We start from the raw sequence: 18,362 nt of genomic DNA on the forward strand, positions 1-18,362 counted from the left end.
AGAGTCTTTTACAAAAGTGCTGGAGTGTTATATGCATCAGTGTCCGACAAGAGATACAGACATTTATTGGAAAATTGAAACATCTGTGACCATTAGAAGGCCAACAGGCAAATTGCATTTCTTCTAAAATCAGAACTTTAGGATAGACTGTCCGCACTGTTATTTGCAAGTGAGCAGATCAGACTTGGTGTGTCCAGACATCACCAACCTACAGCATTGGTTGCTGTGGTAACGACATATGCTCAGCTACGCTGGTGATGCGGCTTTCCAACATGTAGCTGCTGGAACGGAAGTAGCAGCAGACAGTTTATTTTGGCTTTTGTTCGTGGAGTGTTGTTATAGTTATCTGAACATAGTCTTAGTTAACATGTTTCATAGTCCAATCTAGGGCCACCATCCAATTTCACCATGTCTGTCTCTTGGTTTCTAACTTTCATCTGGGACAGCATAAAGCTGTACAGTGTGACTTTGAGGCAGCGCTAGGCAACACTATTAATTAAAATATCAAAACCAATTATCACTAATGTGACAACATCTTTCAGATGCTTGTCGGTGAAGATTTACATAGAAAAAAACCCACCTGAAAATCAATAGTTGCTGTGGATATGACGATTAAGACGGGAGTGAAATTCATCATTAATTTGACCCAAAGGATAAAAAAGGACAATGAGCAGTTTTTACAATAAAAATAACAGCAAGATCTCATATCAAATCATCATATTGATCTTCAACAAATTGCCTTGCGCCATACTTTGGCCCACTTTACAACACGGAGGAAACATCAGGCTGTGACGGCTGCTGCAGAAATAATGGATGATGGATGCATGATGGGAGCTCTCTGCGATGGCAACAACTACAATATCTGAGTGTGCACTGCGCCGGCCCATGTGGAGGGCTGGATTGCGTGCAACTAGCCTCAGATGGCTTCACCTCCCCTATGATGAGGGGAGACAGGAGGGAGGAGGAGAGCGAGAGAAGCAGCGGGCGAGGAGGAAAAGGCCAGAGAGGAGTGTGAAACCCCAGAGTGAGGCATGGGGGACGGGTGCTGCACAATGACGTGATTAGCATCGATTCACAGGGAGAACAAATCTTCTCTGTGCTCTACAACTGTTATCATTGAATGGACAGGAAGAAAGTGGGCGGCATGTTCACCTTAAACTTCAACTCGATCAGACATAACAACAGATGGCACAATCTGGAGCCAGAAATCAAGCTCAAAATAAAAGAAGGCTCTGAATCTGTCTCTATAGGTTCTCTCTTGTGGAACAAGCTGAAGTCGCTAATAGCTTAAGGTATGGGCACGCAGCGAGTGTGCCTGTCCACTTAGATTTGTACATTTTTAATGACATTGCCGCTTTCCTAGATAAGGATTTTTTTTTTGTTATTATCAGGAAATAGTAGAGAAAAGAGAGGCAAAAGAAAAGACGGTAGTTCCAATTCAGTCTCAGATGCAAACATGTGGCTATTAAAAACTTTATAACCATAGTCTCCTCAAAAGGCTATCAAAGTATGACATGCAAAATCAGCCTTCCAGTATGAAAGCGGGCATTTCGAAGATCTTAAAAATATTCCATAGCTTCTGCAGGATACTGTAGCGGACAACTGAAAGCAATCCCTGCAAACTTTCTGCCCAGCTATCAGTTTTTTGTTTTCTTATTTTCTATTTTAGATAAGAAAAAAGGAGACAAGGGCATTTGTGGTATGGCTTACCCAGGGCTGTTTACATGCCTTTGTCGGGTTGTTTGCATTTGAGTGAATGCATGTTCGTTATAAGAATGTGTACTGCAGGATTGTTTGTGTGTGTGTGTGTGTGTGTGTGTGTGTGTGTGTGTGTGTGTGTGTGTGTGTGTGTGTGTGTGTGTGTGTGTGTGTGTGTGTGTGTGTGTGTGTGTGTGTGTGTGTGTGTGTGTGTGTGTGTGTGTGTGTGTGTTAATGCTCTGCTCAGTTGTGTTTGAGGAGCTCATCAATAGAACAGGCAATTATTCATTCCTGCAGTTTTCTTATTGTTCTCATAAAGACATCTTTACCATACCACAGCCACTTCTTATCCACCATGGCAACACACACACACACACACACACACACACACACACACACACACACACACACACACACACACACACACACACACACACACACACACACACACACACACACACACACACACACGTCTCTGTTGCTTTCTCTATCCTCAGTCTTGATGTGAGACTCTTTCTGTCTCTGGAGCACTGACTTGAAAAGGAAGAAAGTAAGTCATGGAAAAAGCTCAACTACACTTTATGAGAAATCCCAAGGCACATTAAAAAGTTGTAAATGTAAGTTTGAGTTTAAATGCTACTTCACAAGAAATTGAAAATGGAGATTTTAACACCATTTTTTGGGGGACGTAAGGTACAAAACTAGCATTTAACCATAATTTAACCAAAGCAGGTCTTTTCAGCAAACACGTTTCCTTAAATTCATACTACAATTACACAAGGGAGCTGCTTGGTATAAGTGCGGGCTTTCTGCTGGACACAGAGCAGATGCAGTAGAGCAGCTGGGGGTTCAGTGCCTTGCTGAAGGGCACATTGATAGCAATTGCTGTGGGAGGGCTGATCATGTCTTATTTAGCTTAACTTCTCTAACATTTTCCAAGTTAGTTTACTTTTCAGTGTAACTGGTTTGAAAAACAACAAGCAAACTGTAACCTCTAGGCTTCCCTGGTGCATATATCTACCAATCAATCAAAGAAAATGTTACTAATGGAAGGATAAACACTTAAAACCACGATGCGAGGTAAGAGAGCTGAGTTCCAGAGGTGTGCTGCACTGTCTCGGAAAGACGGAGGGCTGATATAAATGGTGAATAATTGTCTCCTTACAGCTTATTGGCGTGTCTGCATTAGTTTGCCTCTCTGGAGAGGGAGGGAGGTCGGACAGAGCGGCTCCTCTGTCTGCTCTCGCCTCCGGCAGCTTGGCTGCTTCAACTGTCTGATCGACTAAAGTAAGGGAGGCTGCGAGAGAGGATGAGGAAAGAAAAAGAAGAGAGAGGAGGAGGAGAGAGAGGGAGGAGAGGCAGTGAGGATGAGCAACAAAAAGGAGGAAGAACATGAAGGAGGCAATGAGGGGAGATATAAAAACAGAGAAATACAGAAGGAGGGAAGATACTAAGGATATAGAGAAGACAAGAAAGTGAAAAAAGAAGAAGTGAAGTTGGAGAGATATACAGTATAGATATGCAGAGAGGAAGAATAAATGAGAGCGAGTATGGGAAGCAGGGGCGGAGACACAAATTACTGTAACCGGGAATTTGATAAGGCAATTGATCAATGGAGGGGACACTTACGGTGAAAGAAAACAACAAAGGTATGAGAAGTAGAATAGAAGTAGATGATGATGATGATGATCGTGAGATGTAGAATGAAGCAGGGGCTTTTTAAAGAAGAGAGACTGACTCAGGGAATAGAGGTTGGATGGGGGAGACTCCCGGGCAATGCGAACACAAGCAAAACAAAGGAAGGAGTCAAACAAAGCAAGTGAGCATAACCTGTTACACAACTCTGTCTCCTCATCTCACACACAGCACAGACTTACAAACAAGGATGAAAAACAAAACAAACACACAAAAAAGGCAGTCTATAAGTACACACTATAACCAATTAACCCAACAACCATCAAGGGAATCATTATATCACCTGAAAGTAATTGAACCTGCCTATAACGTTTTCAAAGCAGGTGTTTGAAAAATTATCTCACAGAGGTGTTGCTTCCCACAATCCTATAATATATAATACATAATTTTGTATAAACTTGAATGATTTTTGGACATTAAATGTTATGTGACAATTTTGTGTGACAGATTCCCTTAAGATAGAACGTGTGAGATAATTTAGTAATAGCATAGCAATAGTATTAGTATACTATCATGGTTTTTTTTTTCTGATGGAGAGAAGAGGAGAGGAGATGAAAAGAAAAAAGAAAAAGTACATCATTGAAAAGTCAGATCCTAAAAGGCCACAGAATAATACAGCAACGAATAGCCTAAATAAGCTCCAAAGTCCAAACAGAAAAGTAACTTGGTAGGAAATTATTAACACAAATAGTGGAGCACAGTTGTGTCCTGCTCAGCGCTGCATCAATTCAGTTGGTATGAAAGATGATCATCAGTCACAGAGAGCTGCTGCTTTGACATCAATCCATCTGACTCTGATGATTCATCGATCAAAACTGTTGTGGTGGATGCTGATTGAAAGTGTTGTCCACGCGTTATTGGAAACTTTTCTAAGCCATTCAATGCACATTAGTTGTAAGTGAAATATAACTATCGGCAAATGCCCTGTCTGATTAATTGATTTGTCACCGCCTGCCATGTTTGTTTTTGTTGAGGGGATAGGACATCTCTCACTAAAACTAATGATGAGACAGGAGAGCTGGTGTCAAACTGCACTGACAGCTTTACGGAGTGCTGAGCAGCACATGTGTGATTGTGGCTGAAAAAGTGAATGAATGAGTGTACATGCGCGCTGGTGAAATGTGTGTGTGCAAACATTTATGTGTCAGTGCCCGTGTGTGTCTCCATACTGTATCTTGCCAGAGGAAACCCACAGAAGGTCATGAATCCTGTCTAACACGAAGCCCCGCAGAGCATGATTGATATGCGTAGTTACTTTATGTGGTCTGCTCATGATGCATGCAGATGAGCTCTGTCTCAATTCACTTCATTCACAAGAGAACGTTTAGAAGCTTTGGCTCTTCCCCTGCCATCACGAGCAGAAAGAGAAGGACAAGAGAACTAGAGGGGAGAAGGAGATAAGAGCAGTGAACAGCGGGTACCCGAGAGAAAAGTCACAGAATTTATTGATTAACTGCAAAAGAGGGAAGTGTCCATTTGACCCAGAGAAACACTAATCACTCACTCACACACACACACACACACACACACACACACACACACACACACACACACACACACACACACACACACACACACACACACACACACACACACACACACACACACACACCCTTATGACTAAAAGTCTGGGTGACTCACATTGCCTCAGCATTTTATCAGGAATCCTCTCTGCAGACAGGATGGAGGGAGATCAAATGGTTCGTGTCATGACCCCATCCTTTTCATTTTGGCTCGATTGGAGCTCTAGATATCAAAACGCATCTAGGACATTGATTTAACTTCTGACCTGACCATTAAATGGCGGTTATAAATGAAAGGACTAACCTTCAGTCACCTCTTTAATGCTTTCAATCAGCTGGAAATTGCTGTTTCCTTGTTTACACACACATGTAAACATACAAAAAAGAATGGATATTTATTTTAACTGTATCTGTACCAATAAACTGATGCATTGAGCCCCCTTGAAACAAGAGTTGTGTCTTTTATACAAATATAAATTTTCCCGGTGCTGAATTCAGTGACAGGTTTCCAAGTCATGACTGTGCCTGGATAAACACCAGCATTTAATTGTATTCTCTTTTGGAGACATATACAACTGTATCTGTATATAATTAGGTTTTTATCCTCCTTTCTTTCAAGCAGATGTTTAGGGATAAAAAAATAAATAAAAAAAGGAATGGGATAAAAATCAATATTCTTGGTCTTCATTTGCATGCACTTATCTCCAGTCAAATATTCAAACAAAAGAACATTTCCCTGCAAATATAAAGTGTCACAACTTGAGCTGGTTATAATTATGTTATAGCTACTATAGAAGTGAGCAGAGCCAACATACCGTATAAAACTGTGTGCGAATTTTATGCACAAATCCTTCTTTTTTTTAAATGCAATAAATAATTCAATTGATTAAAACGACATAGGCGGTGAAGAAAAAAAAGATCTAAAACAACATTTGGAACATATTCAATCTGATCAAACAAACTGCATGTTTAGCTATACTGCACTTAATTTCCTTTTTTTTTAAAAACCAATATACTATATTAATAAATGTAGTGCAAAATTGATATTCAACAACATTTGATGTAAAGAAAAATTCAACACTAGTCCATGTAAAAACTAATAAACAGGATATAATAAGCCAACAGTGACACAAACACACACAAACAAATACACTAATGCGCCTTGATTCAAGGTGTGATAGAAAAAACACGAGGAAAAGGGGGATGAACAGATAGAGGTAAAGGAGAGGAAGAGGAGGATCTTCTTCTACAAGGAAATTATTCAGTATATCACTAAATGAATCAATATGTCCAGTAATTTAATGGGTTCACTCTGTCCTCACTATATGACTTATATTTTGTTGTTTTTTTGCATGTTTGTCTAAATAAATATGCTTGTTCATGCATCCATGCATTTGTGTGCATGTCTCTATCTATACATGCTTGTGCTGTTGCTGATGTTTGTGTTTGTGCTGTTCAAATTGGTCATGTTTTCGTGTGGCTGACCAAGGATGGGACAGTAAATAGTGTATCTCACAGCCGACACTACTGACACCATCCAGACGAAACCAACAAACACAGCCTTGATTAAACTTTCATTTTCTTTATCCACACCGCTGGAGTGCTTTTCTAGGATCATGAAAATGCCATGTCAGGGTGTATTTGATGGTGTGTGATACATGCGGTGATACCCCGTGCGTGTGTGTACCTGTGTTTGTCAGTGAGTGACTGTGTGTTCTTCAACACAATCGCTTTAAGAGGACAAAGAGATTGTGCGATCAACAAAAGTGTCAGATGACAGCACAAGCCAATAAAAGGGGATCATTCGAGGGCAGAGTGTAGATAGGAGGGGAGAAGAGATGGAGAAGCCACCAAAGAAACTGTAATTGAAAAGAGGTGGGGGTGGCAGTTTCCTGGGAGCATGACTGTCTCTATATCCAGGTGCAGTGAATCTTCTCATTCAGATATTGTTCAATATACATTATTGACAGGAACAGGTCAACTAATAGAGGGCAACTGTAGAAGAAAGGGAGGGGGAAAAAAGTATTCAAAAGTTTCAGAGTTTGTCCATCCAATTTATTTTAGACACAACTAAGCTTAAACATCAAGTAAAGAAAGGATTTATTTTCTTATACTTTTTTATCTCTTGAGAATTGCCTCATCCTGACCCTAATATAAGCTCCTTTTTTTGCACTCCTATGGCCTTATGTTATTTGTTGCTAAGATAGCAAAAAGGAATAAAAAAAACATCCAGCAAATCTAAAGCAGCAGGGGCTGTACAGAGGCTGCGGGCTGGAGTCATACGAGACAACAGCCCCATAAGCAGGTCAATTTAATATGTACGTAAAATGACAGTAGCGCTGAGAGAGGGTTAGAAAGTAAGACACAAAGGAAAGACAAACAACAAGTCAGAGGTGGAGGAGTCAGGGTTGCGACTGTGGCGGACGACTGGAGTGATGTGAAGTGATTGGGGGTTTGTAGACCGCGGTCAAACATGACTCCTTCTCCTCAATAGGAGTGTGTTTGCCACACTTGAGCTTTCCCAGGATGAAAAAATAAAGAGAGGAGAGCGAGGGGAAGAGTTCCGACAACGAGATGAAAACCGCTTAGATCTTTGGCACAGACAGACAGAGGAGAGTTAGGAGACGGAGAGGGGGCGAGCGGGGGGGCATAAAGAGAAATGTGTGACTGGCATTCTGTTTGTGAGAGCTCCATTCACAAAGCCTGTCGTATCCAATACACGCTATGCTGAAAATGAGCTTATTTCACACAAGCTAACAGTCCTGCTGGGTTTTAATTAGCACTATTTACAAGTTGTGCTGCTATATTAAAAGATGATTAAACCATCTAATCAGTGTCTACATTTAGAGATATGCTATCTATAACATTAACACAATTGGACTCTGAACATACTGTAACAATAGAGCAACAACAGTTAAACAGATCTCTGTAAATCAATGCAGGCCACTGCTCACATTTCATTCACAATAGATGTGCATTGGCACTGCACACAGTTGAAGGATGTTTTTACACTTCAATCACAGGCTACAAGGACTTTGTGCATTGTCCACACAGAATATATACATCATTTTTTATATATGTTTTTTTTAAATATGTGCTGAATCATGTTGAGAAGTAAATGTACCTGGATCCTGCTTCAAGTTAAGTAAACAAGATCCTCAATCATCTTTAATCTGACATTAAACAGTGTGCACTTAGAGTTACAACAACCCATATTGATACCTTGATTAGGGTTTAAAGTGCTGGTCAGATACAGTAGCTGACGACCCCCCCCCACACACACACACACACACACACACACACACACACACACACACACACACACACACACACACAACTCTGAGTGGAGCTCAGTGTTGCTAAAAACAACAGCATCTCTCTGCCTGAGGGCCCATAAACACATCATGGCTGTGCACAGATTCCTTGAACTAATTAAGTTACCATGATCATAAGGATGATGCTCTGTTTGGGTGTTTCGATATTAATAAAAAACAAAAAAAACATGATGATGTGGTGAGAATTATTATACTGTGTAATGGGGGATTTAGCTGGACAAAATCTTTCTTTAAACAAAATGTTTTGGTTCTGATGTTGGACCAACAATGTAACCTAAATGTGTAAGCTCATATCAGACACATACACATTTCGCTTTTACACTGTAAGGGACTTTCAAGGGACATCTTCACTGAAATATTTTAACAGTGTGAGACTGAGCTTAATTGGGCACCCTGGTGGCAAACTATGAAACCCTCTCCCTTGATGTCTTTTGTCCTTTTACATTTTATCACATCATCATATGGTATGTTATGCTAAAATAATTAAAATCAAGTAATGTCAATATTTAAATTTATGCTTCACACTTCTGACCATCCTTTCTGCAAACCTCTGAGTCTCCCAGAGCGACACAAACATATGTTACTACAAGAAGAAACAATGAGAGCATTGAAAAGAGGAAGAAAGCGTGAGAGAGGACAGTAACAGCTGGTGAGGTTCAGAAATTATAGCAAAGGTTTATCTTCTTTCATTGTGTGTGTGTTGTTTCTTTCTGTGTTTGTACATGTCACACAAAGCACCTTGGGTGTAGCATATGGTTATTCTAGTCAATGTAACTTTCTGGAGCAGGGTAGGCCTGATGAGGGGAGGAAGAAGTGAAGGAGAGGAGAGGTGAGGAAGAAGGGGAGGAGAGGATGAAGGAGAGGTGAGGATGAATGAGAGGAAAGGAAAGGAGAGGAGAGGAGAGGAGAGGAGAGGAGAGGAGAGGAGAGGAGAGGAGAGGAGAGGAGAGGAGAGGAGAGGAGAGGAGAGGAGAGGAGAGGAGAGGAGAGGAGAGGAGAGGAGAGGAGAGGAGAGGAGAGGAGAGGAGAGGAGAGGAGAGGAGAGGAGAGGAGAGGAGGCAGTGTGGCATGGTAGTTATGTGCCTTATATGTCTGCTTGACTGTCAACCTGACCTTATTCTATTCAACTCAAAGGCTGTAACTCCCTTTGATGGCACACATAAACACATACATGTGCACAATCACACACAGACCAACAGTGCCAGATAAGAAGTCCACTTGACGTGAACAAAAGACTAAATGTGTGTATATGTGTGTGCACATTCCCAAAGGAAAGTGCATCAGAGCAGCCAATGATGCATCGCAATTAGTCCAGGTGAAGTGGTAGGAAGGAAGGAGGAATGAAGAATGGATGTCGATAAAGAGGAGAGCGAGAAGAAACTCTTGAATAAAAGGTCAGAGTAAGAGCTGGAGGTAAAGGCGGGAGGCAGGAGTGAGCGCGTATGGTAAGGGATCCTCAGAAGTAGAGTGGAGACAAGGTTATTATGCATTCCATCTGTTTTAACGGTCATGCCAATGAAGAGGCTGAAATTGGAAAATTTTAATTTACAGAAGGAGACAGACAGACAAAGAGTAACCAGCAGAAAAATGCTGAGGATGACTTCTATAGAGACAGACAGCAGAGATGGAAAAGTCCTAACAACTGAAATGTGAAAATTATGTAGAGAGAGAGAGAGAGACTAAGAAAGGTGAAGAGGAGAAAGCATTAAATGTAGGTAGAGAACCAAACTAAATGATGACACTACAGAGAATGAGACTGGGGGGGAAAAAAAGCATGAAAGGCAGCAATTACTTCACATCTAAAGTGGAACTCCTTGTGAGAATGTCAAAACAGCCAGACTTTGGATATTGATATTAGTCTCACATCGAACAACTGCTGGAGCTATTTAACTCATTGATAGATAATGCTTCATTAATGTGTCACGCTTCATTTCACGCAGCCCTTTTTCAGCTGCTATTTGGATTTAATGAAGTGCCAGCTCACAATAAAGGCAGAGCTCAACAGCGGTGTAGAGATATAATTTGTTCATGTTTAACAGGAAGGATGAACCGTGTGCGGACAAATACATGAATGCAAAGAAAAAGTTGTTTTTTTAGCACTTAAAAAAATATTCTATAATTTAAAAATATATACAAATTTAAACATATATATTAATTCTTGAAGGAATGGAAAAGAATAAACAATGATAATAACAAATAATAATACTAACTTGTCTTCTGTCTCTGTATACAAATGCATTAAGATCCCAACATGTATCTGAACTCTTTCCTGTGAATAAAAGTTGAGTGAATATATTCGGTCATCAGATTATTTGTTTTGAAATTCACGACCATTGAAAGCAAAGGCAATTTATCTGATCAAGCACAAAGAGGCAAGCAGTTTGATGGCACTTTATTAAACCTGAGTCCAGGTTAAATTCTTAATTGTTTGATGCTGAATGAAAATCTACAGTATCCTACACCGTCTTTATTCATAGCATGTTTTGTCACAGCAATGTGACATTCATCAAGCATGTCCTGATTCAATGTCCCTATTGCTGCAAAAACAATGTTGCCCCCCCCCCCCCCATTGAGGAGTTAGTGAGTGTTGAAGAGGGTGGGGGGTTATGTTACCAAAACACAGTGGGTATTATATCAAGTATACTTTGTCATTCAAGAATCATCACCAAAAAAAGTTCACTTTTTTACATATACAGATTAAAAAAAGACTATCCAAGAGACAATGTCAATAAAGGATCGACTGGATGCAGAATTTAACGAATCAAAGCATTTTACCAACATGGAGCCAGATCCAAAACAAAACCAACTATTGATTCCATCCCAAAGCATAAACTGAAATTGCAGCACGTACCAGAGCTATCTGATTTTTGTATCTGCTGTTTACGTAATAGGTAAATTGATGAGCTAAAACATAGCATATTCTTTAAGAAGAGTATCTATGTTTTAGACATCATATGAGTGTAATGTATTGCAGTTTTCACACCATGCCAAACTGCTTACTGTTTATCATTCAGAGCAAGAGAAATGTGAGAGAAAGTCAAGGTGTACAGGAGGAAAACATCTGGTGTATTTGGCAAAGGCGAGCCATGGTAATTACAGCTACTGAAGGTGTGTGTGGAGGAGAGAAGGAAAGAAAAAAAAAAGAGACAAATCATGTTAACAACTGTTTTGTGAAACTGTAAGTCTGTCTCATCTGAAAACAACTCAGCTTGGTAGAGCGCTGAAGAAATATCTGCCCTTCATACCAGCTGCAACATTTGGTAAGCATGACTGTTATGGAAATCACCACATGGCTGAGGTTTATAATTCAAAACAAACATAACCCTTCTAAAAATAGCTGTCCCACTTTTTTTGCACGATGTCCAGTGTGAACAATGTGAAGAGTTTAAGAAGGGATGGGAATGGAAAACTGGTGAGGGAGGGAAAGGAGGGGAGAAATGGAGCGGAGGGAAAGGTTCAAACTGCAAGTCAGAGACTTCCTTAGTCTGAAAAAGCAAGTCTTAATTAGTTTTTGCTATGCAAATTGTGTTCTGGGTTATAGGTGAGAAACCTTACTGTACATACACATGCAAAGAGCATGTCAATACAAGTGCTCACATTACACACACTATTCCTGACTGTGTATATTGTATACAGTATGCTTTTTTAAAAGCAAAATGATTTAGTTCATGTGAAAAACTAAATTAGTAAAAATGGGAACTCACCTAAAAGTGTGCATGTGTTTGCGCATGCACATGTGTGTAACACCTAGTACCATCAGATATGATGAATTATCAGCTATAGACCTGCCCTGGATGAACCTTTAGATGGAATTGGAGCAGCAAGCAGCGCTTTAAAACCTGACAGCTGGCTGAGGACAACCTTGATGCGGCTTTTGGCTTGAAAGCTAAAGATAGGTCACTGAAAAAAAACTAGGTTAATTTGGAATAAAAAATGTTTTTATTTTAACAGAATAAATCCATCCTTCTGTTTTCTGGGGGCTGGGACCGAAAGCAGCATGAAGCCAGAGACAGGTCATCTGTCTGTCCCAGGAATAACACATAAACAAACACATTTACTCTCACATTCGCACGTACACATCATTTCCGGTTCACATAAGCGGTATTTTGCCTGTGGGAGAAAACCCACACAGGCAGAGGGAAAATAAAGTCCACATACTATTTAAGTCTATGGGGATTTTTTTTATTTTTTTTTATCTCATATTGTGACTGGTTGGCAGGCATCCTGATGAGTGCACATATCTCCCTATACAGAATTTCTTCAATATCTTAAATTGTCACTCTGCCTTCTTTACTTTTTAATCCCTGTAACCTAGCAACCTATATGTTGGCTAGCCCCTGATCTCTTTTTTTTTTTTTTTTTAACCGATTGGCTTTTAACATCCAAGTAAGCCTTCTAATTGGCTGGTGATGAGTTTGAATAAATAGAGTCAGTTCTGCAGATCAGCTAAGCAATCAATTATAACGTCTTGCTTATAAAGGAAGCCAGCAATTCACACGATTACAATTAAAATATATTTAGAGCCTTTCTTGAGCTGCTGATGAAACTACTGTGCCTGCTAACAAAGAACACAAGTGTCAGTGTACTACAAGCTGCTAATACAGAAAACACTACTAAATAGAGAAATGCTGCCAATAGCATAGACACAGAGGACACTAAAAACCAAAATAAATCATGTTATCCCAACACGATCTGTCAATGTCCCAAAGAGCTTCTTGTGATGTCAGGAATGTTTGACTTTCTCAATCTTCAAGAGCCCTCATACATGTTTAGTGGGGTGTAGGTCAGGTAACTGGGAGGGAAATCAGACAGTAAGCACTAGTTCTTGTAAAGCTTAGAGGTGTATTTGGGCTCATTATCCTGCTGCAGTACGAATCATTTTTCCCAAAGATGCGAACCAGAGGGTGGAGAGTGTCTCTAAACAATTTAAGTGCAACTACTCCTTGGTCTGGGTGGAGTCGATTCAGTGGAGGAGTCTAATTCCAGATTCAGCAAAACCCCCTCAGACTTAAATATTCCCACCCCCATGTTTTACTGTGGGTCTGATACCCTGTGGCATCATGTTCGTCTCCTCACACCCTTATCTCTGCCACAAATCTCTAACTTGGATTCATCAGAACTTACATTTTTTTTCCAATTATCCACTGTGAAAGGCTGGTTTGTCTTAGCCCACTAAAAGTGTTTGGCTTTGTTTTCCCTCTTGAGAAGTGGTTCAGAGATGCCACTTGTCCTCTGAGATCACCACTAGACAGCCTTCTTTGGACAGAACTTTTGCTGAATGGAGTTTTATATTCTTTTGAATATTTTGTAACTGTGATAAAGTATGATGTGTTGATCTAGTGTGGTCAATGTTGGTCTGCCTGATTGTACTTTGGATACAACCGATTCAGTCTCAACAAAGCACTTCAGATTGCCATGCACTTTGATCTTAGAAACCTGCGATCTAGCCATGATTTGATGCTGAGAAAGCCCCTCTGTGCTGAGCATAACAATCTGACTTCTGATGTCTTAGCTCTGATGCAATGTGTTCCACTATCGAAATGCTACTAAGTAAGTAATGTCCTGCTGGAAGCACAGCCATATTCATAACAAGTGAACAATGGCTGCAAGCTTTACTTAAACAAGCCTCTGAAGCTTGCCGTTGATTGAGTAAAGAGGTCCTCTGATAACCTGTCCTCTGTGAACTCAATATTAGGTTCATTTCCTGTCTTTTCTAGACACAAAATTGCCTTTTTCCTGCCCTCATCCCTCATGAGGTCATAGTCGAATCCAGAGCTGAACCGTTTCTTCACAACTCAAACCTGCTTTTGCTAAGTTACTAAGTTTTAAAAATCTTTACATTTAAATTATTCCTTAGCTCATCATTTTCTCGTGTTGAACTTGAAAAAAAAACAACTAGATACCTCAAACTGCTACAGAGATGCCTTAAACTGCTTCCGACCGAGTAAAGTTTGTGCAGAAGAAAAAAGAACATGAGCAGAATAAAGATTCTAAGAAAAGAAAGTCTAGCAGTCTCGCTCTTGGAAAGTATTCCTGTCAGTCTGTCTGCTGTAGGCTGCTTTATATGTGATGATGTCCCTGTCCTCCATGACATATTTGATGTAATATACACCAACCAAACTGCAATCTTACACAAAGAGAAGAACACTGAGGGCGTACAAAGGTCCCAGTGGACTATTTGCCTACTGACGATGCATCAGATACCGACTTAGCTGACAAAAATGGAAGTCCCAAAATGTATTGCCAGAATGAGGGATCACATCCAATCAGGGCTTATAATCAAAATAAGCAGCCAATTGAAACACCAAGCAAAAATGGACATCTGTGCTTCTTAATTGACTGTGATGTGCACATAGTCTGTCTCAATCTGTGACAACATGTTCATGCATTTTTTTCTCTCCAAGGTAACTTTGAAATAGTGAAATATTGACATTAATAGAATATCTTTGAATTTTTTCAGATTTCTTTCTTTTCTTCTTTGCAAACTAACTGAAAAACACTGTGTCCATCATGAACAAAGCAAGAGAAGCAAATCACTATTTCAGGAGTACTAGTCTTCTTGTGTTTCAGTGTATTTTTTAAAAGCTATGGTTCATAAACCCAACCATGATGGGGAATTAGTGCCTGGAGGATCCTGGTCGCTTGAAAAGGTTGCTGACATGTTTTTCCAAGGCATTTTTTACAGGATGAAACACAATATTTCACAGATTTGCAGCATAAGCCACAAAAACACATTCTGTGACTAAATGTAAATCTGAAAGACAGACAGTGATTCATCAACAATGTGTTATTTAACAGGAGATTAAATATTAACTAGCAGCAGAGAACAGTCAGACTCAAAACCCCTGAGGAGGGTGGATAGTAAGACAATAAGAAATTGATGGAGAGAGAGGAAAAAAATAAGAAAAACAAGAGGCAGAGAAAAATGAGGATAGGTAAAAAATAAAAAGACAGAAACACAAAAATGACAAGACAAAGACAAAAATAGAAATGGTGTGTGTCTAGATTAACTCATAAACTATGAAGCTGTGCTCCTACACTGACCACCATCTAATGTCCTGTGCTGTTTACCTGAACATGTGGCTAAACCCACACTTTCCACAACACCTATTATTAAGGACATAAGACAGTTTCTTTTCATTGTAAAAAAATACAATGAAATTGAGTTGGAGAGTGTAACTGTAGATGTATTGTGGGATTATAACCTAAATTAGCAAACACTATCATGAATTTTTCGTAATGCCAATCATCAGGTCCTCATTAATGAGTCAAATATAATGAGGAACAGAGAACACTTATCTAAAGAGGAAGTCTAACACTGAGTGCCATTTTGGATCATTCAAATAGTAATTCACTAAAAAATTTAATCAAATTGGAGATGGGAGAATAATCCTTGTATTAAATTACCACATTTAACAAAACATTTTGCAGTTCAGTGTGTAACAATTTTTTTTTTAAATAGCTAAAAAAAATGTGTGTAAATGCAGCCAATTTAAAGCCTAGCCAGTTTAAGTGTCATACACACATCATTAATAACATGAATATTTAGACAGAAAAGCAAGTTCATACCTCTCACATACATGTACACTACAAACTGCATATGAAAACACCCAAAAAGCAATAACCATCCCTCCAGTTGTATGTCTTAGAGCATGCTCATTTAAACGCACTAAGCATCAGGCCCTTTGAGCTTACTGTGTTGTCATCCCTGCACCTCTGTAGTTTCACTCTGGGCTTCAGAAGTGGAGAAGTAGGGGAAAAACAAGACAACAGAGTCCTTTGAAGTCTCCTCTCCCCTGTTTTGTCAAAGAACTTTGACAAGAGTGGAGGAGGAGCGGTGATGAGAGCAAGAGGAGATGGCTACTAATTGGCTGAATGAAGAAGAGGAGGACAAGGCCTAGGATGTTTTCTGATTGTGAGTGACAGCATCTATGTGGGTACATGGTCGAAACTCAAAATATACACACCTGTAGCTCCTCTTGCCAAGTTGCAATCTCACTAAATGTCACATCTGCATTTAACCAAAAAGCAATTGGAGTTGGTGCAATTGGTGGGTTTTCCCATATGAAGCAAATCCACACGGCTTCAACTTTGGTGAACATTTATAAGGGAACCAGAAGGTTCAAAGTGGAAGAAACGCTTGTGACTTATTATCTGCATTGTTGTATGCCCTCTGTTAAAGAGTACATCACTAACTCTAATATGTTGTTTCAATAAACTGCCTGAACTTATTTCCCAATGAGCAACAGAGTCATTAGGCATCCTTACACACAGATAGCAAGCATCTTAGCCTAGGAAGCCTTTTGAAATAAGCAAAGATCCTGACACCAAAATAAAGAAAAGACTGAAACCTCTGTGACCATTGTGACTGACTAACGATAGTATTTTGCCAGCAGCTGGCTAGTGTTTTAGCATTTAGCTCAGCAGGTGCAGTAGATAGTTGATTAGCTGCAAGTAGTCCCTACTTCACTGAGGTTATGTTCAGACTGCAAGCCCATATCCAGATTGTATCCAGATTGATTTCTGAAAGTCTGAACCGTAAAAAAAATACATGAAATGCAATTTTTGCAATCTGCCTCTAAGCCACATTTGGAGGTGGTATGAAATGCGATTCCAATTGGATTTCAAAAGATGCGTTTCAATCCGGACGCTCTTCTGATTCAGATCAGATTTCTTCTGTCACTTGCAACACGACACGGTGTCATCATTTTCAGAGGGACGGAGTGAGCTGAATCTATGCTACCGCTAGCAGAGCTATCAGAAAGTATAGATTGTCGTGCTCAGGTGGACAATGATAACAACACTCCATGAACAGAGGCCGAAATAAACTGTATGCTGGCACGAACTTCCATGGTGGAAAGCCAAATAAGCAGTGCAGCTGCGTGTACGTCGTTACCACAGCAATCCATGCAGATATGTTGGTGATGTCTGGACACACCAAATCCAATGTGCTCACTTGCAAATAACAGTACGAACAGTTTGTCCTGAAGATCTGACCTGAGAAAAAAATCTGATTTGCCTGCGGCCTGAACATCACCTCAGTTTCTACAACCAAATATTTTGCACACACGCAGGCACTTGGATTTTCTGACTAGACCGACAAAAAGCATTCAGCATATTTGTAGAATACTCGACATTTGTTTTACAACTTCTAAAACCGAATGTAGCTGTAATGCAGAATTATTTGCACTAATAATGCATAATACTTTGCTGCAGCACTGATGAAGGACAGATTGAGGATAGGAGAAGGATGATTGTGTTCTATATTGGCCTGCACTACACATATTGTTCAAAACCATGCAAACATACAGAGAGATCTTGCTCAAGGAGGCGGTCATGAGTACAACATACAGTAGGGAACAAAGCTTTTCTTCAGCATTTTTTTTTATAATTTATGTACAGTGGTTGAAATATTATGGATATTCAGTGTTAATATATATATACATGTATATATATATAACATATTACAGAATGCTCAAACTGAGTATTCTATAATATGTTAACAACTGCAGCACAATATGGGTCATTGTGGAAGAAGAGAAATGTGTCAAAATAAAAATATAAGACACTATGCATGTGCGCACGCACGCACACACGCATGCACACACACACACACACACACACACACACACACACACACACACACACACACACACACACACACACACACACACACACACACACACACACACACACACACCAACAGCTGGTTGAGCAAATCCCCAGACGCTGTTTGAGCCTCGCAACCAACTTTTCCACACAACCAATAGAAGCCAAAAGGAAGGGTAGAGGCAGGAGAGACTGAGATGAAGAGCATTGAGAGGGAAAGAGGGGTTGAAAGAGTAGAAGGAGAGGCAGAAAGAAAGAAAAGTAAATTAGAGAGCCAAGAAAAGAAAAGGAGCAGGTAGAGAGAAAGAAAACAAAGCAGAGTACAGTGGAAGTGAAGGGGAAGAAAAGTCTCAACAATGATACAAAAGAAAAAGAGCACAGGAGCGAGGGAGAAGACGATGACAAAGACAAGGGGAGAGCAGAGCAAGTGAAAGTAGAGAGCAAGCGATGTGCTGTCACTGAGTGAAATGCCACCCAGCCTGTCACATATCTCTACAATATT

General features: G+C 39.9%; 1 protein-coding gene across 2 annotated transcripts in view; it reads right to left on the reverse strand.

The window, feature by feature from the left end:
- LOC138616328 (MAM domain-containing glycosylphosphatidylinositol anchor protein 1) overlaps nucleotides 1-18,362 on the reverse strand; it is a 171,698-nt gene that overhangs the window by 121,776 nt on the left and 31,560 nt on the right. The window lies entirely within an intron of this gene.

Source organism: Brachyistius frenatus, unplaced genomic scaffold (genome assembly GCF_029030835.1).
Source record: "Brachyistius frenatus isolate BFR_SWC_R1_liver_20210118 unplaced genomic scaffold, ASM2903083v1 Contig_9, whole genome shotgun sequence".
Lineage (NCBI taxonomy): Eukaryota > Metazoa > Chordata > Actinopteri > Embiotocidae > Brachyistius > Brachyistius frenatus.